General features: G+C 37.8%; 2 protein-coding genes across 6 annotated transcripts in view; one reads left to right on the forward strand and one right to left on the reverse strand.

Moving 5' to 3' along the window:
- Positions 1-8,566, reverse strand: part of PPIG (peptidylprolyl isomerase G) — a 45,107-nt gene extending 36,541 nt beyond the window's left edge. Inside the window, exon 1 of one of the 5 annotated variants that reach the window (XM_045831419.1) lies at positions 8,434-8,566. The gene's annotated coding sequence lies outside the window, so the exon portion shown is untranslated. Of the gene's footprint in view, positions 1-8,056; positions 8,202-8,300; positions 8,331-8,433 lie in introns of those variants that run through there. The other 4 variants (XM_045831431.1, XM_045831438.1, XM_045831448.1 and 1 more) reach the window with 4 other exon arrangements.
- An 8-nt stretch (positions 8,567-8,574) lies between these two features.
- FASTKD1 (FAST kinase domains 1) overlaps positions 8,575-14,617 on the forward strand; it is a 53,494-nt gene continuing 47,451 nt past the window's right edge. Inside the window, exon 1 of the mRNA XM_045831400.1 lies at positions 8,575-8,639. The gene's annotated coding sequence lies outside the window, so the exon portion shown is untranslated. The remainder of the gene's footprint in view (positions 8,640-14,617) is intronic.

Consider the following 14,617-nt stretch of genomic DNA (forward strand, 5'->3'; position numbering starts at 1 on the left):
GGGAGGTTAAGAATAGTATGGGGAATGTAGAAGCTAAAGAAATTATAAATATGACACATGGGCAGGACTAAAGGGGGAGATATGGGTGGGAGAGGGTGTACAGGGTGGAGGGGAGTGAAGGGGGCAAAATGGGACAACTGTAATAGCATAATCAATAAAATATATTAAAAAAGAAAAAGAAAAAGTAAAACTGTCATATATCTGCAGATGGTATGATAATATATATAGAGAACCATAGAGACTCCACCAAAAAAACTACTAGAACTGGTAAATGAATTCAGTAAAGTAGCAAGATAGAAAATTAGTAACTAGAAATCAGTGGCGTTTCTATACACCAATAATGAACTATCAAGAAAAAGAAACTAAGAAAACAATACCATGTACAATTGCAACAACAATGAAAAAAATAAGGTAACCAAGAATAAATTTAACCATGGAGGTAAAAGACGGGTACTCAGAAAATTATAAGATACTGAAGAAAGAAGCTGAGGAAGATACAAGTAAGTGGAAGCATATACCATGTTCACGGATAGGAAGAATTAGCATCATCAAAATGTCCATATTACCCAAAGCAATCTATGGATTCAATGCCATTCCTATCCAGATACCAATGGCATTATTTCACAAAACTGGAACAAATATACATACCAAAAACTTACATGGAACCACAAAAGACCCTGAACAGCCCCAGAAATCTTGAGAAAGAAGAACAAAATTGGAGATATCACGCTACCTGATATCAAACTACACTGCATGTACATAGTAATCAAAACAGCATCGTACTAGCATAAAAACAGATCAATGAACAGAAGAGAAGGCCCACATATAACCTCATGCCTTTATAGTCAATTAATATTTGACAAAGGAGACAAGAATATACAATGGGGTCAAGACTGTTAATTCAAATACAGTGTGGGAAAATTGGACAAATACATGAAAAAAAAAACAAAAAAGGAACTAGACCACCTCCTTACACCATTTACAAGAATAAACTCAAAATGAATTTAAGACTTAATGTAATATACAAAACCAGAAATCTCCTAGAAGAAAACATAAGCAGTAAAATCCCAGACATTTCTCATAGCAATATTTTCTCTAACATATCTCCTTAGGCAAGGGGGGAAAAAAAAGAATAAAATTCAAAAAATGGTACATCAAACTAAAAAGTTTTTGCACAGCACAGGAAATCATCAACAAAACAAAAAGACAACCAACTGAATGGAAGAAGATATTCACCAATGATAGCTCTGATAGGGGTTCATATTCAAAATTTATAAAGAATTCATACACTCAACACCAAAAAACCAAACAACCCAATTTTAAAAATAGGCAATAGATCCAAATAGGGACATCCCTAAAGAGGCCATATAGATTGATGGACAATAGACATACTAAAAGATGCTCAACATCACTTAATCATCAGAGAAATGCAAATTAAAACCACATTGAAATTACCACCTCACACCAGTCAGTAGGGCCATCATCAGTAAATCAACAGACAAGTGTTGAGGATGTGGAGACAAATGAACTCTCATACACTGTTGGTAGGAATGCAGATTAGTGCAGCCGTACAAAAAATAGTATGGAAGTTCCCTAAAAAATTTAAAATGAACCTGCCTTATGACCCAGTGATTCCCCTTTTGGGTATATATCCAAAGAAACCTAAAACACTAATTCCAAAGAATACATGCACCCCTATGTTCACTGCAGCATTATTTATAATAGCTAAGATATGAAAGCAATTCAAGTGTCCACCAATAAACAAATAAATAAAAAAGTTGTGCTACATATATACAATGGAATATTACAAAAAATAAATAAAATCTTACCATTTGCAAAAGTGTGAGTGGACCTAGAGGTATTATACTAGTTGATAGTCAGAGAAACACAAATACCATATAATTTAACTTATATGTAGAATCTAAAGAACAAAATAAATGAACAAACAGGCCCCTGGCCCGCATAGCTCAGTTGGTTAGAGCATCATCTCAATATGCCAAGGTTGCAGGTTAGATCCCTGGTTACGGCAAGAATGAACCAATGAATGCATCAGCAAGAGGAACAAGAAATCGATGTTTCTCTTTTGCTCTTACCTTATCTCTTGATCTCTAAAAATTATAAACAAAATAGAAACATGGCTCATAGATACACAGATTAGAGTGATGGCTGCCAAAAGAAAGGAGAGTTAGGGCACTGGGTAAAACAGATGAAGGGATTAACAAACACAAATTGGTAGTTACAAAATAGTCATAGGGATGTAAAGAATAGCATGGGGAATATAGCTAGATATATGCCATATTTTAAGGTCATAATGTACTTGTCTGAAGTGCTATTACATTTAGGTTATACCACATAATGATATTTTTCATGGAAATAGATTAAAATGTTTTCCTGAAATGAAAAATATGCCTTAATTCAAGAAAGCAAATTATCATTAAAAGCAGTACACAAATCTCTTATTTATTTATTTATTTATTTATTTTTAAGAGAGGGGAAGGGAGAAGAGAGGGAAAGAAACATTAATGTGTGGTTGCCTCTCGTGCACCCCCTACTGGGGACCTGGCCCATAACCCAGGCATGTGCCCTAGACCAGGGATGGAACCATTGACCCTTTGATTTGCAGGCTGGCACTCACCCACTGAGCCACACCATCCAGGGCACAAATCTCGAGTATATAAATGCTCTAACACTAATAGCTAATGAAGAACAATGTTGACACAAAAGATGACTCAGCACTATGTCTCTAACATTATTGAAATCAGATTTTATGAGATCAGAAATAGGACACAGTATTTCCTCTATGATTGCTTGGTCTTATTCAAGTATCTAAAATCAAAGAAGACAAATATCTGGTTAATTTTTCATTTTTTTCAAGAAAATATAAAGAGAAAACAATACCAAGTGATACCAAAAATACAATTCAGAGAAAAATCAAGCCTATGAAGTTTTCAGTAAAATAACTGGTGAAATTCCCTAAGAACAGTAAATAATGAAAGCTTTCAGATTAGTAGTCTACAGATGATCTGTTTGCTGCAAATTGTTTAATCTAAGTAAGTTGTAGCTATTTGTATAAAATCCAATCACCCCAATAAATTTAATAAAAATTATTTTAAAAATATCATTATCTAGCCTCATTCCTGTACAGCAGTCATCATAGTCTGTCCCCATTACATGAGGTATAAGTTTCAGTTTGACCTAGTTTCCACTATTGCCTATTAGCTGTTACCATTTTTTATGTACTTGACCTCATGCACTCACTTCATCTGCCCTACCCCTTCAGAAATTTGAGTTTAATACTTAATTTTATCTACTTTATTTACAATAAAATATTTTTAAATAAGATAATCAATAAAGTTAACAAGCTGCCTAAAAAAATCACACAAAAATTACATAAAATCCTGGCACTTAGCTATAACTCCTAATATTTTTTCATATGTTCTACTTTTTTCTAAGCAGACAGAATCACATGTTATTTTAAATGTTTAGCAACAATATCATTGTTACTTTTTAAAAATTTTAGGAAGATTTTATTTAATTTTTAGAGAGAGCATAAGGAAGGGAAAAAGAGAAGAAGCGAGACATTGATGGGTGAGAGAAACATACATTGGTCACTTCTGGCATGCCCCCAACTGAGGACTTGGCCTGCAACCTGACAAGGAATTGAACTGCCAACCCCTCAGTTCTCAGACCAGCACTCAATCCACTGAGCCACAGCAGCCAGGGCTTTTTTGTTTAATTAAAAAAAAATGTTTTTAGTTACTTTTGTATGTCAACAATAGACATAAGTTATAAGATTTCGAAATATAAATGCTAAGATTATAAACTTCTACAACATATATATATATATACATCATTAAAAAATATCAGAGAGGTAACAATTCATATGTAAAAGTTAAATCTTGTAGATGCATACATAAAATAATTTCCATATTCACCCTAAAGTTACATGAAGAAGGGAGGACAAAGCATATGGGCAACTAATCATTAAAATATTCGATAAAGGACAAGGTATGTGTAATAAGGCAATAAATAATACAGTGACTTTACTACATTCAAAGAATTATTTGGCAACTTTACACAGTATGAGGGAGTCAGCATAGTATTGAATATTGAAAATGTAGACAGCAAATCCTTCTAAACTATTAATACTAAGATGATCAGCAGGTCTTTGTCCTTTCTGACTCCCTTGGCTAACTTCTGCTTGTCCTTAAAGATTCACAGAGCCAGAGTACACTCTGGGAGCTTCACCGTAGCTCTCTAAAGCCTAAATGATCCTCCTTTGTTGAATCTTCCTTTATCACAAACTGCTCTGTAAGTTCCTCAAAATAAGAACCTTTGTATCTTCAACACAAAGCAATGACTGGCTCAGGACTACATTATCAAATAGAAAGAATGCTAGTTAATCAAAGCATGAGTAGAACTAGACTCCTTTACTAAAACTCAGTGCCTTTCCTCCTCACATAGGGTATTGTCAATAGTTCTGTAGTCAGAAATTCTCGCAGCCTACCAGTAACCATTCTTTCAGCCTATTTCACAATTGAAAGTCTAGACCTGCCTACTGCATTTTATTTTTAAAAAGTGTTCCTTTCACCATGGCCGGTGTGGCTCAATGGACTGAGCACCAGCCTGTGGACCAAAAGGTTGCTGGTTCGATTCCCAGTCAGGGCACATGCCTGGGTTGTGGGCCAACTCTCCAGTTGGGAGCATAAGAGAGGCAACCGATTGCTGTTTCTCTCACACATCTCACTCTTTCTCCCCCCACCTCCCGCCGCCCCATCTTCTCCTCTCTCTAAAAATAAGTAAATAAAATCTTTTTTGAAGTGTTCCTTTCCTTTCTCTCTCTGTGCCCTCCCTCCCTCTATCCCTTCCTACAGAATCCACTATAAAAGGGCATATTCAGTTCAAAACCAAGAAACAACAGTGGGCATCTGCTTAAGTTTAATAAATAGGTGACAATTTTCATACAAGATTTCCATCTCTAAGTGTAATCATGTTGTATAAGTTAAACTAATAGACTACAGCCAATCTTGAAAATTACTTTCAAAGATGGCAATCTAACATCCATAGGCCTCTTTTACCCTACCCCTAATGTAGTTTATAGAGAACAAATGAGAAAAATGAATTGTTTCAAAAACGTTTAAATACACTTATGAATGTCACATTGCTAATGAATTAAGTACAACTTAACATTCTGAGGTGTCAGGAAAGGCAACTACTGTTATGCTCTTCCATATAGCGCCCCCTTCCCTTAGTGTCTCTGACAGTCACAAACCACAGTGCTGGCAGAACCACAATTTAACAGTATACACACTTCCCAAATTCTCCAATCCTTTAGAAAACAAAAAGAAATTCTGGAATGTTGCCAAGTTCAGTGTTAAGTAAAGATATTATACACTTTCGACACATACAATCCAAGAGACATAAAAATATAGTACAATTGTGTTAGTACTGAACTGAAAAAAGCATATGCTAACCGGGAAATCTCTGCTAATATTCTTAAAATTGTACCTGCAATTATTTACATTCTTATAATGATAAATTTATTTCAATGTCTCCAGAGCTATACCTACACCATCCTATCAACATTATTCAATTCGGTAATTTGTATAGAACTACAAACTCCTGAAGTTAGAAGGAACTTTAGAGATAATCTGGTCCAATATTCTGATTTTATAGATTTAGAACCAGAGGACCAGCGACTTAAAGTGACTGGCTCAAGGTCACAAGGAACCACAAAATAAAAAAAAAAAAAGAAAAGCAAGAGTTTTCTGTTTAAGTAGTCTATAGCTTCACTGTGGAAACCAGCTTATTCACAAACATTCTAGGTAATGGCTTATTGAACTTTCCAGCATATGACCATAATGCAATGACTAAATAAACTGTAAGCCCAAGTTTTATGTCACAGTGGCTTCATATATAAGCAGGGTTTTCATTCATTTTAAAAATCAGTGAGTTAAGGAATCATTCACATTTTGAAAATGACCATTTTAATATAAAAAATTGATGCCTATATTTATAAGTATGATGTAATTAAATTTCAAAAAGAAGTTGGTGACTATTTTAAGCCACCACTCAAACTAAAACCAAGTTCAAAAGATTTCCTCTCTGGCACTAAAAGTACAAAGTCCCAGATACAACAGTTTTCTTTGAGTATTTATGATACGTGCCTGTAGCAAATTTCAAGATATAAGATTTGTCTTAAATCAAATGAAAACTGAAGATTGGTGCTAATATTAAAGCAGGAGAAAAAAAATTCAGTAACACAACATAGCAGAAAGATTTGCAACAAACTCTTCAAGTCAATTGAGTCAATTATCTATGGCTCCCCAAGTAAAACAGCTTAGTACATTAGGATACTAAAAACAGATAATACATAATTCTGTTGAACTATCTTATTAATAAAATAATAGGGAAAAACATCAACCCGTATTTCTTAAAAGAGCAATATTGAAAGAATTGCAGGTGGTGTCCTGATAACAGAACTAGTTCATCCTATTATGAATGGCTACCAATTTCCCTTGATTATAGAATGAATGCTGCCCAACAGAAAATCTAATTTAAAATATGCAAAAGGACAAAGATCTTACTTCAAGGCCACAATACTGTAAGACCACAATAAAAACCACCAAGAACTAAGGATCTTTAATACATTCCAATAAACGTAATGTATGTTCTTCATTCGTAGAACCACAGAATTCTTACTGAAGGTAAATACCACCAAAAAACTAAGGGCCTTTAATACATTTCAATAAATATAATGTATGCTCTTCACTCATTGGAGAACCGCAGAGTTCTCACTGAAAGCCCACTGTAAACAGAATTTTAACAAACCTTAATATTTGTTTTTGAACCCTAGTTTCATGATAGTCTGAAATCAAAATATCATTCTATAAATGAAGAAACTGAGGTTCAGAAAGATGTTTGAGCCAGAAACAAAAATTTCTAACCTAAGGAATTTGCAAACTTGTCCACTCCTGACAAAAAGAACTGACTCTGACAAGAGCCTGCAACGACCAAAACAAACACAAAACAACCTAAAAAGCAAACGCAATTCCAAAAAAAGTACAGAATCCCACAAGGCAAGACCCATTACAATCCCAAAGCACCAATAATCCTGAATCATAAAGAAAACATTAAACAATATAAAATGAACTCTGGTTAAAACAAAATGTAACTTGTTATAAAATAATCCCATCTCAAATGGTTAAAATAAAATAAAAGGGGAATGCTAGATCGGGTAAATTTTCTGATACAGAACAAGTATCAGTAAAAGAAGCGACTATGTAGATATCTGTGCCTTTTCTGGATTTTATGGCACAGTTTCAAAAATGTTTACACATAGCCTCCCCATTATCATTCCGAAATGATAAATTACTGGTCATTCTTTGCCAAATGAGAATACATACAGACACACATATATTCCCCCCATGTGATTTTAAGCTACTGGAAGTTAACATATCCCCAAATTTCCAAAATATTTAATTGTTCCTTGGAACTACTTGTGACCACTATTGCAAAAACTTGGTCATGCACAGAATGTACTGTTGTGAGGAGAAATTAAAATCAATGCACAAAATGATGCTTTTTATAACATCTCTAAAGCGACTGGCAGTTCTTCGTGCCCGCAGACCTCGACTTAACACTTTAAAAGACTAAAGATAAGCCAAATTCGCATACTTCCCCCAAAGCATATGGAGCTCAAAAGCCATCACTTGCTTTCTAAAGTAATCTCCTTCTAAAAGGCCTGCGCTGCTCACAGATCCTCGGAAACGTGGGAGAACTTCGAGACAGCTCTGGGACGACAGAAGAAGAGCCTTGATTTGAGTTTTAGAAGAATGCTTAACTAGGGGACCTGGGCCACTTTATTCACGACGGACGCTGTATCTATGAGGAAATAAAAGGTCGCAGTAGGAGTAAAGCCTGTCTTCAATCTAATCTTAACTCCTGTGATCCAGGTTCCTCGCCCGCGACGCTCCAACCCTGACAGGATGTCAAGTTACGCCTTCCCCTTCCCCACCAATCCTCCTATCTACCCCACGTTAGTGTTTAGTCTTACAATTTTGAAGCATCAAAAATCACCCCGGCTCCCTAGAGTTCAGGCCGCCGACGCTGCCGCCATATTACAGCTTGTGCGGCAAAATGCGTCAGGGAAGGAGGCGTGCGCCCGAAAGGAGAGGGCGGGGGCTGGCAGAGGGAGGGCCGTTCCCCGGGCCCGGGTGACAGAGCTGAAAGCCTTCTCCAAGTGCTAACATGCGTCAAGGTCCTCGAGGGTCCCCTCTGGAACTAGGCAGCCCCGTTACCTCGAGAGGAAGACGGTTAGCTTGGCAGGGCCTATCGCGCCGGCTCCGCCCCTCTTCTCCGGGCCTTCCCGCTCTCGCACAGGGACTGTAGCGAAGGAGGCCATTGAAACAACACGGGCTTCCCGCTACTTACCTGCACCAGTACAGTCTTCTCTTCCCCGGGTCCTTTAAAGCGCTTCAAATCTACCGCCGCTAGAAAAGGCGCTAAAGCCCACTACCCGCCTCCCTCCCCCACAACCCCGTCTCGGCGTGGAGGAAAAGCGTCGCGCCGGAAGTACGTCACCGGTTGTTTGCCCTTATCCCCTGATGTGCCCCTGATGGCGTCACCTAGTTTAATAGGTAAGTTTAGTACTTTATGTGTGAATTGATGGGGAATGTTTGTAAACGTCAGGATGTCATATTGTTGGCGAGAAGAGTTTCACCTACTAGGTTTCACCTAGTAGACGTTTATTGACCGCCTGCCACAGTACTGAGAAGAAAGCCCTACCTTCTAGAAGCTTCCAGCTCAGGCCCTAACCGGTGTGCCTCAGTTGGGCGTGGTCCAGCAAAGGTCACTGGTTAGATTCCTGGTCAGGGCACAAGCCTGGGGTGTGTAGGAGAGGCAACCAGTTGATGGTTCTCTCGCACAAATATGTAATACGTTTCTTTCTCTCTAAAAATAAAATCTTAAAAAAACAACTCCCAGTTAACACTATGAAAAAAGTGCAATTTGAAGAAAAAAGAAATAAGTTTGATGTTCCTTGTGGTTTTATTTTTTTAAGATTTTATTTATTTTCAGAGAAAGGAGCAAGGAGAAAGAAGTCGCAGGTGGCCACAGGTGACCAGGTTCCTGGTGATCGTGGGCAAAGAATTGAACTGAACACACAGAGTGTTTATAGCAGAAAGAGAGAGAGCAGATTTATTGAATAATGGTACACTCCACAGAACATGGGAGCGAGCCAATGCTCAGCAGAGATTGACCTCAAGGGCTAGAGGGATTCTATTCTTATAGGGCAGATATTTCCTGACTAGTTTTGGCGGGCTTCTATTGCACATGTACAAGTAGTTATATTACTTTAAAGCTGCTGTACATGTGGTCTCCCATGATTTTTCTTGATTGGCCACCAGGGAATGGGGTCCCACAATATTAATTTATTATAATGAATCAGGGGTCATGTAGCATCTTCTGTGAAGGTGCATTCATGGTTCACCATGATTCTGTGCTTTTCCAGAAGTCGAGAACAACCAGTCTTAGAACAGGGTCTCTGTCCTGTATGGCTGTCCTTTATCTTAGCCCTGGGGCACCTCCTTAGTTTCCTCTCTCCTGACTATCTCCTGCCTCCAAGAGAGGAGGAGATACAAATATCTATTGCACATGCCCCCAACCGAGTATCTGGCCTGAAACTCAGGCATGTGCCCTGTCTAGGAATCAAATCAGTGACATTTAGCTTTGTTAGATGATGCCCAACTAACTGAGCCACACCAGTCAGGCCCGTTGTTTTTTATATTCTCACAACAACCCATGATATTATTATTGCTGTTTTGCACATAAAGAAATCGAGGCTCAGGGAGGATGAGTGGCTCCCTCCCAAACACAGTTTCTAAATATCAAAGCAGGTCTTTGACTCCAAATTCAGTACTCTCTAGGGTGGGGGTGTCCAACCTGTGGCATGTGGGCTGCATGCAGCCCAGGATGGCTATGAATGCGGCACAACACAAAATCATAAGTTTACTTAAAACATTATGAGATTTTCTTTATTACGTGTCCCAATGTATTTTATGTATGGCCCAAGACAACTTTTCTTCTAGTGTGGTACAGAGATGCCAAAAAGTTGGACACCCCTTCTCTAAGGGAAAAGGGACACATATTATTTTTTTAAGATTATTTATTTATTTATGTATTTATTTATATATTTATTTCTTAGGCAGAGGGGAAGGGAGGGAGGAAGAGAAGGAGAGAAAGAAAATCAATATGTGGTTGCCTCTCACGTGCCCCCTACTGGGGACCTGGCCAGCAACCCAGGATTATGCTCTGATTGGCAATCGAATGGGTTCCCCTTTGGTTCCCAGGCTGATGCTCAATCCACTGAGCCACACCAGCCAGGGCAAGGACACATATTATTATTTTAAGAAGTAAGAGTTCCCACTTGGCCAGGTAGCCCAGTTGGTTAGAGTATTCTCTGGATATAGGAAGGTTGTGGGTTCCATCTCTGGTCAGGGCACATACAAGAAGCAACCAATGAATGTATAAATAAGTGGAACAACAAAATTGATGTTTTTCTCTCTATCTCTCTCTAAAAATCAGTAAATAAAAAAGGAGACCCTAGATTATGTTAGAAATTACTGCCTATTGCTATTTGAGGGGCGGGGTGCTGGGGTAAACCTTGTGGGTATATGAGGCAAGTTTTAAAGAAATTGGCTAAGGGAACTTAGATTTTATTATTGTGGAAAAAGAACATACATTATGATTTAAACTTTTCACTCATTTACATTCTGTGAATTAATTATCAGCAACAATTAGGCATGTAGTACATGTTAGGGTCTTGACGAATTTCATATAGCTGTAAAACTGAGAAGAGAACTCCTTAAGCCATTGATTGCCTTTATTGCAGGGGAGCAACAGAAGACTCATCTTTGGACAGTTCAATGGTATAATTTACACTTTTCAGTGAGGAGGGCAATTCTACAAGACCTTTAAAAAATCTGATTTATATTAAGCACTATATTAAGATAGATTTTTTGTTAGTATTGGTTTGTTTGATTTTTGTTTCTTCAGCTTTCATCAGAATATATTTTTATTTAGCTTAGGTTAGTTTCCCAGACTTCTACTTACTGAAAGAAGTAATGTATAAGTGATATGCTTTTACATTGGTGTATTCTTCCTCTTTCTTACCTACTTAGTCAGGGACATTTTTGAGGATATGTTACAGATCCTCAAGTAAAGACACATAGCTGAACACAATGGCTGAGCAATTTATAGCCAGGTGCGAATGGTCACCAGGGCTGAAGGCCTCTAGTGCCTGGCAGGGGTCAAACTGGGAAAACAAGGACCTCACGCCCAGGGAAACCTTTCCTCCCTGGAGATAACATTTAGGCTTCACTTGTATTTCACCTCCAGGACCAGAAAAGCAGCAAAACCAGGTGGGTGACTCCAGGACCAACTACAATGACTAAAAGACCCCCTGCCCTGCCAATGACCAATCAGTGGAGACCATGACCCTAAAATGGCACACCTTGAGAGCTGGTGAATATTCTGCTGAAACCCTCCCCTAAGATTCCCAGACTGTAAGAGAGAGATTAAAGCCTCAACACAAAGGACCAAGCATACTTGCACTTTCTCTCATGGGGGAGCAGCCAGTGCCATATCCTTTTCCCTCTTTCCCCTCAGTTCTTTCCCCAAAGGTAGCCATCTCCTAAACTCTAAGGCACTCGGCAGCAGCAGTTGGTCCCCAACCTAATCCCCAAAGCCCCCTTTTCTCTGATTTCCTAGTGAGGCTCTCCTGTTGCTTATTCTATGCTAAGAATGCTATGCTATGCCTTCCTTATTTTGCTCTCCCCAGCTCTCCCCTGTAATAAATGGATCCTCATAGTCAACTGGACTCATGTTGTGAAATCTTTCATACCTAAAGTCAAGAACCCACACACTACCATCTGGCCCTAGGCAAACCCACTTAGGGCCAGGTCCCTGGTCCAGTAACAATCATACCATAATTAACATGTTGGAGTGTACAAAGGTAATGTCACTAATTTTGTTCTATGGTATACCATCTTCCAAGAGAAATGAATGTATCAATGTAAGAAACACCTAAACCTATAGAGAATTTTTATGAGTTTAGTTGAGCCAAACTGACAACAACAGCTGGGAGGAAAATCTCGATGAATTGAAAAAATGCTCCAGGGAATGGCGGTTTTGAGGTTTATTTTATACATTAGAATCAAAGGAGGAGAGGTTAAAAAGGGCTACATGAAATCCATTGGTAGTAGATTAAGAGGATGGAAGAAAGCAAAGTGGGAAAATCTCTGATTGGATAAAAAAATAAAATTACGTTGTCGGGTACAGCTACAGGATACTTAATCATTAATATTTGTAGCACATAGAGTTGGTATTTGGGCAATAAGATTACAATAAGGGGTTTTGTCTAATTTTCTAGGGGTGAGTTTTCCCTGAGGGGTGTAGAAAATGAGATCACTCTGACATTTCAAAGTTATGGTGTCTTAGATGGAAAAAAACAATAGACAGGCTCACTTAAGGTAAAGATAGACCTTTGTTAAGGAAGCTACAGGCCTAGGATGTAACTACCTGACATAACCCCTTTTAGTTAGAATGTGGTTACTTTCAGTCTCTGAGTTTGTAAGACCCATCAGACAGGCCTCTCCTGAGCTTGTCAGGGTTAGTATGTGACCCCTTTTTAATCCACAATATGAAGTGACTGAGAATTATTTAATAGTAAAATAATAAAAAGTACATTGGAGGAAAAAATAACACCTTCCATCCCACCTTCTAAGTTCCTCTAACTGGGCTAAAGTCAAATTAACAAAGACAGATTAAAAGGATAAAATAAAAATTTTAATACCTGTGCATGGGGAATTCACACAGGGTTGAAAATTCCAGCAAAGCAGATTTAAAAGAACCTATATGATTAGTTACTATTCTTGTTGAAGTTACACAAATAATCAGGCCAAAAGCTTGCTGAGTAGCTCAGTTGGTTAGTGCATCATTGAGGTTGCAGGTTTGATTCCTGGTCAGGGCACATGTAAGAATCAACCACTGAATGCATAAATAAATAGATCAGGAAATCAATGTTTCTCTCCTTTCCTCTCTTTTCTTTCCTTTCTCTAAAATCAATCAATAAAAATATTTTTAAAAAAACAAATAATCAGGCCAAATTCATTGAAACTAGACATTTGCATTAAAAAATTAGTCTTGCCCTGGCTGGTGTGACTGATTGATTGAGTGCTGGCCTTTGAACCAAAGTGTCACTGGTTCAATTCCCAATCAGGACACGTGCCTGGGTTGCAGGCCAGGGCCCCAGGAGGGGGCACGTGAGAGGCAACCACACATTGATATTTCTCTTTCTCCCTCTTTTCCCCTCTCTCTAAAAATAAATAAATAAAATCTTAAATGATAATAACCATCTGGTATGAATGAATCACAATTATACTCATTTTTGTCAGATCAACAAAAACTATATTATATATAACATTTGTATATATAACAATATAGTTTTACATACACATATTTTTATATATACATATATTTAATATATATAACATAATATAGTTTTTCGTGTGATGCAGAATTTTAGTAATTACTTTATGCATGCCATGAAATGGAAAAGGTTGAAAATTGCTGCTCTGAACTAATGTTCCATTTTTCTCCCATCCTTTGACTTGGAATCATTGAACTGTAACTTTTTTCCTGAGCCTTGCAATTATAAACTATGGCTGGAAGACATGATACAAACTTCAGAGACATCACAACAACTCATGCTTAATCTTAGTGACTGATGCTGTGTAAGCCAAACCGGAGAGTGTACCTGAGTACCTGATGATGTCATCGAAGACTTTCAAACTGCAGACCAGCAGAACCTATTAGATTGTCACTGCCTGCCCACATTGTCTACTGATTGAAGGAAAGCAAAGTTTTACCACCCTGAAGTGGTCTTTTTAGCATATTGATTTTAGCTGGATATTAAGAAACAAGACAGAGAACCCTTGACCCTTCCCACTTTCCTGCCCTAGAGATTGACAGAAAAACCTGCTTCTTCAGGAAGGAAATTTTAGGAAGGAAGGGCCTAAATTAGGCCCTGTTAATTAGACACCCACTGTTTCATTGTTTCTGAGTTGCCTAGCAAGAATTTGTCTGCCTCTTTCACATCTACCAGTTCTCACTTCTGAAATCTAAGACTATGTTGCCCTCCTTTTCTCCTTTGCTCAAAATGTCATCTACACCCAATGCTGACTCACTGTTCTTGGAATTTTCATGCTTGTGTGAATTTCTCCTGTGCATGTATTATTAAAACTTGATTTTCTCCTGTTAATCTGTCTCGGTTAATTTGATTATTAGCCCAGCTAGAAGAACTTAGAAGATGGGAAGAAAAGTATTAATTGTTTTTAGCTCCCACAGTATTTGTTAGATTTAGTGTATGTTACAAAAGGTGAGGTTTTAGAAGATTCTTGAAAGAAGTTATGAAGCAAAATTACAAATGTAATTCAAGGACTGGTGGCTGATGCTAAGCCATGACAAAGTTTTCACTGCTCTTTTCTTAAGAGATATTGCTTGTGTTTTTAAATTGTCATAATTTCTTAGTGTAAAAATATCCTTTTATGAAATAATG

Source organism: Phyllostomus hastatus, unplaced genomic scaffold, assembly GCF_019186645.2.
Source record: "Phyllostomus hastatus isolate PE091 unplaced genomic scaffold, TTU_PhHast_1.1 phas_contig_1, whole genome shotgun sequence".
Taxonomy (NCBI): domain Eukaryota; kingdom Metazoa; phylum Chordata; class Mammalia; order Chiroptera; family Phyllostomidae; genus Phyllostomus; species Phyllostomus hastatus.